Source organism: Elaeis guineensis, chromosome 5, assembly GCF_000442705.2.
Source record: "Elaeis guineensis isolate ETL-2024a chromosome 5, EG11, whole genome shotgun sequence".
NCBI classification, from domain to species: domain Eukaryota; kingdom Viridiplantae; phylum Streptophyta; class Magnoliopsida; order Arecales; family Arecaceae; genus Elaeis; species Elaeis guineensis.
Genome location: NC_025997.2, coordinates 44,313,169 through 44,321,465, shown reverse-complemented (window position 1 = coordinate 44,321,465; position 8,297 = coordinate 44,313,169). Strand labels below are relative to the sequence as shown.

The following is an 8,297-nucleotide window of genomic DNA, read 5'->3' as shown; positions in this document are numbered from 1 at the left end:
TAGTTTGTTTCACGCACCTTATGAAGAACCTCAATCACCTCACCTTTCTATAAGCCAATACAAACAGTCAAAATGGATATAAACAACTTCCTCCCAAATACTATGTTGACAAATAACTCTGTTATACAGAGACTGCACAGCAAGAGAAAATTGGCTCCAAGTCTGATTTTTGCACCCAATCTATTAAACTTTTCCTTGCTCTATCAGTGAACTTTTCTTTGGCAAGAAATGTACAGGAGTAGATGCCTCATATTCTCAACTCCCTCCCTTCATGTCATGATGCCAACTCACTCCTCCCACACTTTTTTTTTTTTTTATTTTTTTAATGTGGAAAAGTCCTCCCGCATATTTTAATCCTGATTCCACATAAGGAAATAATCAACCACATAAATTTACCAAGCTATTTCCATTTTTATTACCACATGAATGAGTAAAATTGTTTTTGAAAACCAGTCATATTCCAAAATTCTGAAATTTTCTTTGATTGAAAATTGTCCAATCGACGGCAAGATCTAATGAGACAAAGCATGCAAAAGGAAAAAAAAAAAACTCACATTTTAAATTTTTCTTCGGTCCACATAATTTAGTATATACCTCCTTTTTTAATGTAAAAGATGGGTGAACCAAAACGATAGCCAGTTTGGTGAAAATGGTCCCCCCAGACAAAAGAATCAAACATGTGGTTATGATGAACCGACATCCACAAGTGACATATATGGGCCCACTCTGCTCCAATGAACCAAGTTTTTTTTTTTTTTTTTTGCCTCCTTTCCTCTATTATTATTTTCACTTTGGTTTTTGTATGCCCAAATTGTTGGGGCTAGAATGTAATTAACCTTGACAGCCTCCATCTTTTTCTGAGTAAAATTTACAAAGAAAAACTACAATTAGTAGTTTGACAGATAGTAAGCCTAGAAATTAGAACTACAACATCCCTTTCCGATTTGCATCACAATCACCCTTGGCCGCCCTCCTCACCTTGCACCAAAATCAAAGAATGCTTCATAATCAACAATCATGCATCTACTCGGGCATGCTAATCAAATCATTTGATGCTTTATATTAAACAAAAAGCTGACATGGTTAGCAAATTCCTCTCTCTCTCTATCTTTCTCTCTATCTCTTAGAGGAAATCATTAGGCAACATACTGTGTTTGGTTGGTAACTTCTGAAGAAAATCCAACCCAACAATAAAAGATTAACAAGAGAGTGAGTTAAACAAGACTAAAGGACTACATAATTCACTCAACTATAATAACAAGAGATTCGACAAGATTCTATTCAATAAGTAAAGAGCAAAAAAGGATCGCAAGGAGCGAGAGAGATGGAGACCTACTCAACACTTGGGAAGGCTGGGATGGTCAGCCTACAGGCAGTAGGCCGATGTCTCCAGTTCTAAGTGCACGAGCAATCTCGTTGGCGACCATCAGACATGAAGAGATCCAGCCTCTCAAGATCATCCACACTATTTTCATCAGGTAGATGGCAGAGCTCCATGGCATGGCCATGGCAGGTAGCTAATGGAACTCAAATGTCTCCTACTCTTCCTAATTCTGAGATTTTCTTCTGCAAGGTCAGATTAAAACATAAATCCATCAAAAGCCAAATCCAGAATGAAACCAAAATGGGATATTGAGATCACCAAGGAAGAAAATAAAGAAGATCCAGAGAAACAGAAGCAAAAAAAAAAAAGAAAAAAAAGAAAAAGGAGACACTTTTTTCAACAAACAAGCTTCCTTGTGCATGAATAGACAAAGAGATAATAACCGGAAGATTCCAGGAGAGCTATCTTTGCTTTCTTCCCCTTCTTTACCCTTTGATTGCCACTTATAGTAACTGCTTTGTTTTGAAACATGAATATGTCCAACAACACCAAATTTCCCAATTCACGTGAAATACACAATTATTAAAATTGAAACAAAGAGAGACGCCAGATGAAAAGGGCAAAAAAGATTATTTAAGGTTGCCGCTACGTGAGAACTCTCTGTTCTTGCTCCAATAGAATTCTTTTTTATGAATAGACCAACAACAGAGTGCTCATACTCAAACCAAGTCCACAAAGTTATTTAACGACCGAGGAAAGAAGACTATAAAAGGGCAAAAAGTAGGGGAAATATTTAAAAAAAAGGAAATATAGGGGGAAAAAAAAAAAGAGAAAACCTCCTTCCTCTCTTTCTATGAAACCATCCATCAATACCCAAATTCATCTCTTTTCACATGATGAAGCAAGAATGGAATCCTTCGCATTATAATCATGGGAAAAGAAACACACGGAACAAAATTTAAAAAATAATTAAAAAAAAAGAAGTTACTCGACATGGAAGACTTACACTTCCGAAAGGCTTCCGCAGGGAAGTCTGATCAGCCCAAGAGGAGGAGAGGGAAAACAAAGGGAGACAAGGAGATGAGAGAAATGTTAAGATGATGTTACGTTATGAGGTACGTTTCTGACCTGACCATCCGGGAACACCCGCCCCGGGTTTTGTAGCACTCGGAGCGTGAGGATTCGGTTATGCATGTGGAGCTGGCCGTCGGATCTGGATCGGATGGTGAGAGGTAGGAAGTGAAAGATCCTTAAGCAGGGTAATTGGCTGCTTTGTTTCCGGTCCAAAAATGGTTGGTGGGTGGATACGGAAAGCGAAAGGCAACAGGGCAGACGATGGGGTCCACCATGAAGTGGATATGGATGGTGGGTGGTGTGGATGAGCTTGGGACGTGGCTGATTGATGTTGCTAAAGGTAATATCAGTACATTTCACGGTCGAAACTTTTTCAGAAGAATTATTGGTTAAAATAATTTCACCAATTAAACTTTTAACCATTCAATAAAAAAACATCATATTATTTATTAGTTAAAAAATAATTTTTATAAAAATAAAATATTTAAGTATTTATTGAAATTAATAATTTATTAAAATATATATTAAGAAATAGGAAGCTAATTTGATCCGAGATGTCAAAAAATAATTGCTAATGTTTAAAACCAACGGATGTAAATTCGATAAGCTATATCAAGAGAATTGGTCTCAAATTTTAATGATATGATTATGATATATAAGAGCCCAACCAGCACAAAATTACAAACTGATTTTAAGTTTCTGGAAGTTGACTCTTTGAGGCCAAGACAAAGAGTATTATTTTTTAATTTATTTTCGAGCCATCTCTCTTGGATTATGAGTTGACTCAAGCATACTTCGAATTGGTCTCCAGTTCAGTCAAATTGAATCTCTCAAATAAGATAAAGAGGTGCTAAAATCGATCTATTTCTAAGTCAATCTCAAGTTAGTCTGAGTCAACTCCAAGTCAACTTTGAGTCGACCCCGAGTTGTTGCGAGTTGATTCTACTATGCTTGACAATCCTAATAATAATTCCGTAAAAGTCATAGAAGTGTCCAAAACTTCTCTAATGACTAATTTCAGCCTTTCAATAGTAAAAAATCTATTTTCAAACCTTCTAAAAGCTTTAAATATATACCAACATATTGAAGAAGGCAGAAAAGAAGGAACAAAGAGAAAATTCAAGAGAAACCAAGTGTTCATTCAAAATAGTGCATTTGTTTCCCAATATCCATACTCTTAAGTTTTCAAAGGGTTCAAAAAAGAAGAAAAATGTATTAATTGCCAGGTCTCCTCGACAACTTCCACTTGTGCTTCAACAACTTCTTTTATTTGCTCTTTAAGAGCTTTTATTTGCGCTCTTTAATATTCATTCAATTTCTTCTCTAACAAATTTTAATCGAGATTGAAACTTAAGGGAGATACCAATCTAAGTTTTAAATTGAATTGTATTATTTGTCAAGTTTAAGAGTGGCTTAGGAGAGTAGTTTTGGTTGATTTTCATTGAAAAAATCAACTAGATTTTATTGAGTCCGACTTAAACAATCATATTATAATCTTGGAGGAATTATAATGGATTCCTAAGAAAGGTCTTAAGAAGTGGACATAGGTATTATATTTGGCACTGAATCGTTATAAATTTTTTATGTTTGTATGCACCCTTGTTGTTTTTCATCTTGTTCTTATTTGCTTTAGCATATTTACTCATTTAGCTTACTACTTCTATTGCACTTACACCAAGCCAAGTATTAGTTGAGCACATACTAGATTTAAAATTTAAAAAAAATCTAATTGACCCCCTTTTTGGATTGCCTATTCGAAAAATAAATGGTATTAGATTTTGGTACTCAGTCTCTTTTGATCTAATAATTAAAAGTCAAAGATCGGATGTAGTCCAAATGGGACTATCTCTTGCCAAAGGACAACCCACCAATTGATCCCTACTGTTTAATGGTATAAATTATACTTATTTAAAATTATATATGCATATTTCATTTAGACATTTGATTATGACTTATGGAGTGTTATAATCAATGGACTACACACCCACTACCATTGTGGAAGGCATTGTTACTTCTAAATCCAAAATGGATTCGGATGTTGTAGACAAAAAAATGACCTACTAAATATAAGAGACATGGATATTTTATATTATTCTTTGGATATAAATGAGTTTAATAGAATTTCTATAAAAATATTTAGATATATTAGAGGCTACCCATGAGGATACCAACCAAGTCAAAGAGTCTCAAATAAATATGCTTGTTCATAAGTATGAGTTATTTAAGATGTAACAAAATGAATCTATTTTTAAAATATTTACTAGATTTATTAATATTATAAATGATCTTAAGAACTTAGAAAAATCATATTCTAATAGCGTGCTTGTTCGCAAAATCATCATATCCTTGCCAAGAGCTTTTAGACTAAAATCATCATCATACAAGAAGCCAAAGATCTCAATGTACTATCTTTGGAGGAGTTTCTTGGCTCACTCATGATCCATGACTTGATCATGAAACAAAATAATAAGGAGGAAACAAGGAAGAAGAAGACAATAGCCCTCAAATCTACAACCCAGGAGGAAGAAAAGAGTAAAGAATTAGAATGAGATGATGATGAAGATATGACATTGATGACTCGAAGTGTTGGGTTCCGGTTATGCAGCAAAAAATAAATTTTAAAAATTTTAAAACATGTATATCGAAAGCTTTAACAATTAAAACTATCGAACCGAAATTCAAACCCTAAAATCACCTTGTAGATGTTGAACAAAACAAAAATAAGCATGCAAAGAGATAGAATTTTATACTTCTTCCAATGAGCAGTATGGTAAGATGGTGATCTCCATAAGACTCCAAAGTAGAAACCCTCCAATGGTGATCCACATGAAAGTTGGCTAAGGTCCTTCCTAACTGGTGCGCTGTTGCAGTCTTTTCTTCACAAGAATACTGCCGGCTTTGAACTTAAAAAATGATCGCACCAACGCTCAGTTGCCTTCGATTTTGCCATCAGAATCATGCTAAGAGAACTCTTTTTAGAAGTCTCATGACCTAAGATTTGATTTTGTACTCCAACATATGAAAAAATCAAATCTTAGGACAAACTAGCAATACTTGCTAATTTTCTCACCACTCTTTTTACAACTTATCCTCTCAATTTTTTCTTTGCCTTTTTCTTAATTTTTTTTCAAAATTTTTCTTCCTTATCACACACAACCAATTAGCTCTGATTTTCATCCAAAATCTAGCCCTTAGCCTATATGGGATGCTCCATATAAATAAGCTAAGAGGGGATGTGAAGATGGACCAAGGGGTGCCAACTCTTGGTGCTCCAAGTCTTCACACAGAGAATAAATTCTTCATATCATTATTTGGCATAGAAGAGCCTTTACACAGAAGGACTCCTCCTTTTCTGCACCCCATAAATCCATCACATTAATTTGGCATGTAATAATTAAGAATATGAATGAAATCGAAGAGTTGGATAAAAGTATTCAAGAAAAAGGACTCTTCCACTTCTCAACATAATTAAGGAGGGGGCGGCATTAATTTTTGGATGTAAAATCTGGTGGATGCAGAGGACTCCTTCCACACTTGAAATACTTTTAAGTTAAATAAGAATCAAATTAAAATAGATCTAATCCCATTAGGTCAAAGGTAACTGGTCTAGTCTAGCTAAAATGCTTTGAACTGCACCTAATTAAGAACTTAGGTTAACACAATATGCTAGCATATCAAATTAACCCGTAGGATTTACATTAAATCTAAATTAAATTAGACTAAAATCAAATTTTAAAGTGTTTGATTTATTGGATTTCAAATCTAGCCAGCAGTGGACACAAACTCTGGATGTAACCCTAATCCGATCAGATTAAGTCAGCTCAAGAGTCTCAATCAACTAAGACTCTTTCTAATTAATTTTTAAATTAAATTTTTTTAATTTTGATGAGTCCACAAGTCAAGATTGATATCTAGCAACATATCATGACTATCTGAAAGATTTAAAATTTTGATAAAAAATTATCAAAATGTCCTTCAGTAGCAAGTTACCGTGTAATTCAATCCTTCAGTCAAACAACATCCCAGATGAGCTATGGGCATGGAATCATGTCAAACCTAATTACTTATCTATATGTATCTCAATTAAAAAATGATGATTCAATTGATGATACATTAATTTTTTTTTCTAATTATCATCCTATTTTGATCAAAGACTTTCAGAATCATTGACTTATGAGATCACTAGGATGTTCGCTCCCCTTATTAGGAGTGACTGATCTCTTATTGATCACTTACAACCTCCATGTATACTTCATCATATCTAGAACATCCCATATAAGGATCAGATAATAAGTTAAGAAGTGAATCAAAATATGGATTAATGTACACAAGATACCATGGCGATCTCAGATCAAAGGATCACTTACACAACTCTCACTAGAGAACCATTAGCTGACATGTAAATAAGACTCTATCAGATATTCTCTCATAGGTCTATTCAATAAACTCATTTTCTAATGGGTATCTACATCCTTGTATTAGTGTCACCACACAAGTGATTGTACGATCAACTACCCTCATCATGAGCATACATAGGACATGCCAGTCTTGTCGGTATCATTGATCTCCGACTCAATGAACCAATGACTGAAAATATTTTAGATCATGGCTATCAAAGATTTAAGTCTCACTGGCATGATCTCATCATGATCCTAAAATCATTATCCAGACCTATAAGATTTATTATAATCTTAAAAATAATAATCAGATGTAGCATATAATAAATCGAAATACTTATTTTATTAAATATCAATATCAATTATATGAGTTTAGAAGATAAATTATAGAAAATATTCGATCGCATCTCATATGCGATTGGTTTGTAGGGCATTATTCTTTCAATCTTCCACTTGCACTAAAATCAATCGCCTTTATACTTGATGCCCATGCAATCAAGGTGGCGGTTAAATTACTGCAATGATAAGGTCTTAGTGAATAGGTCTGCTATATTGTTCTTAGTATCAACTCGCTTCACGATCATATTGCATCTTTCAACTATCTCCCTAATGAGATGGAGCCGTCTTAGGATGTCTTGGATTTATGATGAGATCTCGGTTCCTTGGCTTGAGCAATTGCTCTAGTATTATCATAATAAATGGGCATAGATTGTTCGATCCTTGGAACCATACTCAATTCTGAGATAAACTTTTTCATCCAGACAACCTCCTTAGCAACCTCACTAGCAGTAATGTATTCAGCCTCAATGACTGAGTCAGCAATAGTTTGCTGTTTGAAACTCTTCAAACTTACTGCTCTACCATACAGGGTGAACATATATCCATATATGGATTTACTATTATCCGGATTAGATTAAAAATTAGAATCAGTATAACCTTTCAGTTTTAAATCAGATCCACCATATATGAGAAAAACATCTCTAGTTCTTCTCAAGTACTTGAGTATATTTTTTATAGCTTTCCAATGATCCTTCTCGGGATCAGTCTGAAATTTACTTACAATGCTTAAGGCATAAGCCACATCAGGCCTGGTACATAGCATAGCATACATTATTGATCCGAAAGCTGAAGCATAAGGAATAGAACTCATTCTACTTCTCTTTTCAGATGTCTTAGGAGATATCTTCTTAGAGAGTTGTACGTTATGACTCATGGACAAGTAACCTCTTTTACTTCCCTCCAGTTTGAACTTTTTCAATACAAGGTCTATGTACCTAGACTGAGACAAGCCAAGCACCCTCTTTGATCTATCCCTATAGATTTTTATACCAAGTATATAGGATGCTTCACCCAAGTCTTTCATAAAAAACTTTTATGATAGCCATGTTTTGATCGATTGCAATATAAAGATATCATTTTCCATGAGTAGTATGTCGTCCACATACAAAATCAAGAAAATAATAGCACTCTCACTAGTCTTTTGTACACATAAGGTTCATCCA

At 34.3% G+C, this 8,297-nt stretch overlaps 1 long non-coding RNA gene across 1 annotated transcript; it reads right to left on the bottom strand.

Moving 5' to 3' along the window:
* Nucleotides 1-714: 714 nt before the first annotated feature.
* Nucleotides 715-1,560, bottom strand: LOC140858156 (uncharacterized). Its single transcript, XR_012141517.1, has 2 exons — nt 1,337-1,560; nt 715-978 (listed from the first exon to the last, which is right to left on the bottom strand). It is a non-coding gene; the product is annotated as an uncharacterized lncRNA (long non-coding RNA).
* Between the last annotated feature and the right edge of the window lie 6,737 nt (nt 1,561-8,297).